The sequence below is a fragment of the Porites lutea genome, chromosome 13 (assembly GCF_958299795.1).
Source record: "Porites lutea chromosome 13, jaPorLute2.1, whole genome shotgun sequence".
NCBI lineage: Eukaryota > Metazoa > Cnidaria > Anthozoa > Scleractinia > Poritidae > Porites > Porites lutea.
Window position 1 is genome coordinate 16677568 of NC_133213.1, and position 2451 is coordinate 16680018.

The 2451-nt window shown below is 41.5% G+C and overlaps 1 long non-coding RNA gene across 1 annotated transcript in view; it reads right to left on the minus strand.

Annotated features, from left to right (window-relative positions):
- Window positions 1–551: 551 nt before the first annotated feature.
- Window positions 552–2451, minus strand: part of LOC140923714 (uncharacterized) — a 172377-nt gene continuing 170477 nt past the window's right edge. The window contains exon 3 of the long non-coding RNA XR_012164179.1: window positions 552–609. This is a non-coding gene — a long non-coding RNA (uncharacterized lncRNA). The remainder of the gene's footprint in view (window positions 610–2451) is intronic.

Sequence of the window (2451 nt, forward strand, 5' to 3'; positions counted from 1 at the left end):
TCCGAGTTAGGCTGATCGAGTGCACTTGGTATGGATATACTTGAATTAAAGAGTAAGCACCACAAACAGGCTGCCCCTGTCTCCTGTGCTCTTTCGTATTATTTTAAAGGGGCCGTGTAGCTTAACCCGTAGGGTACTTGACTAATATAGGGAATACCCTGACCCTTTTTTTAGTACAAAAAACCCTGAAATACATACCAAGTTAAGAACAACAGCCTTGATTATATTACCCTGTTTAGGATTGCCTGCGTCGCAGACGCTCTAAGCCTTGACGGACTCTGATATTTACGAGTGTGTGGGCGGACTGCAACGCAGGCTATGTTTAGGAAATAGGTAAAAAAGCTGGCCGTTTTGTGTTTTAAAACCCAGTTATTGGCAATTACAATAGAGCAAATCCACGTTCAGCTGGTCAACACTTTTGTATCTGGAGTACACACAAGTTTCATCAACCAACTCAAATTAATCGTGTAGGCAATATCCTGTCTTTAATAAGGCGGGCAGACCAGCACGAATTATTTACTCCGTTTAGGACAGAGAAGTCGAAAACCCTACCTTGTCTAGCTGTACATATGAGCACATCCTCGTATAGGCCATATAAGGGAGTTCAACCTACAGACCAGTAAAAGATCGAGCGTTACCTTTTCTGTTCAAAGGACGTACTATTCCTAGTCGGTTTGGTGTACCTTTCACTTCAATAGATATGTTTATCTACAGGTCAAATTTGATTTCAGGTTAATTTTGATTTAACCCCAGTAGATTGATTCTCATTTTCCTTTGTTCCCTAGCCCTAATTCATGAATAATTAGGGCTAGGAGACAAAGGAAATTGAGAATCAACCTATATATAGGTTAAAAAAAATTGAGCCTGAAATCAAATTTGACCTGTAACATATATGTTCTAAGGGCAGAGGCAACGAGCCAGTTCAGGCCAGTTTCATACCTGGCTCCGAGGCTGAGACGGAATAGAACAAAAGAAACGAATTAACCTCAAAGCGATTTCTTTTGTTTTATACCCCTCAGCCTCGGATCTAAGAATGAATGTTTAGGCTGTTTGTAATTGTAATGGTAATGGTAATTTGATTACCTACGAAGCACTTAGGAGTTCTTATGAACTCGTTTAAACGTGTCCGAGCGTTCAAGATAGAATTAGAATTTGGAAGTGTTGGTTTTTGAGGAGAAGGGAAAACCGCAGGACCAAGAGAAAAACCTCTCGGGGCAAGTGAGAGAACCAACAACAAACTCAACCTACATATGGTTTCGACAAAGGGATTTGAACCCGGACCCCATTGGTGGAGGCGAGTGCTCTTACCACTGCGCCACCCAGCTTGCTCCTGCTGAGTGGGGTGATCTTGATTTTTAACAAGCAGCCGACATCTTACAATGAAGATACTGACATTACAAGAGACGAAGGGACACTTGGAAAGCCCAGGCAATAGAAAACAAACATACATTATATTGTTTTAAGAACTGCGGCTTGCTACATCTGTCTACTCAAACTTTTCCAAAAAATAATTGTAAATCACTTGATAAACGGCGAAAATCGAAGAACATCGACGAGACTACCCGCAAAAAGGTGAAAGAATCAGTCCGCCATCTGCAATGACGTGATTGGACAAAATTGGTCACGTGGACCGTGTCAGCCTGTGTTCACCTCATACTGAAAACTGATGTGGTTGTTTTTATAATCAAAAGAGAAGATAACAAAATGCATGGAGGGCATTTTTGGGCTTGTAAGAAATGAATAGTCAGGCCCTGGTGTGTTCTCTTTAATCATACAACATCCCTCTTATTGATGCAACCCGGCTGTTCTCGAGGGAGCGTCCGTTATAGCCGGGTGCCCGCGAGGCGAGAGTTGATTGTATTTCTACTTCATGTAATATTCGTACGAGTTTGTTTACAACATATTCAGGGATTGCAGCAGTTCATTCATGAGTAAAGTAGTTATCCCTGAAAGAACGTATCCACTTTGCAGGGGGATATTATGAAAATATCCTGCATAATGTTTTACTTTTTGGTATGACACTTGTAAAATTAATAGACGATGTCGAACGTTTTCTGAGTTTCCCAGGGGCGTAACTAAGCATTCACAACCTTCGAGGCAAATGTGGCCAGCGCAAAATTTAAAAGTATGAACAGCTGATGGGGTCTGGAAAAGTGCTACCACATAGAAGATTGTAAAACCTAGCTGGAAGAGTCAGGTGAGAGTCAGTTAACTATCGATAGCTCTGACGGCTTTGACTCCAGTATTTTTTCCCTTTTCTTCCTTCCCATGATTACACACAAAGTCCATAACGTCCACGCTCCAAAAGTTTAAAAGGTGTCTTCATTTTTTTCGTCCCCGCCTTACCAAAGGGTCCTGTCAAGGAAGCAATGCGTTGGCTGGCTTGGTTACGAAAGTAAGTAAAAGCGAGGTCTCTTTAACTCTTTTTTCTAAGTTGTGTCTATAATACAC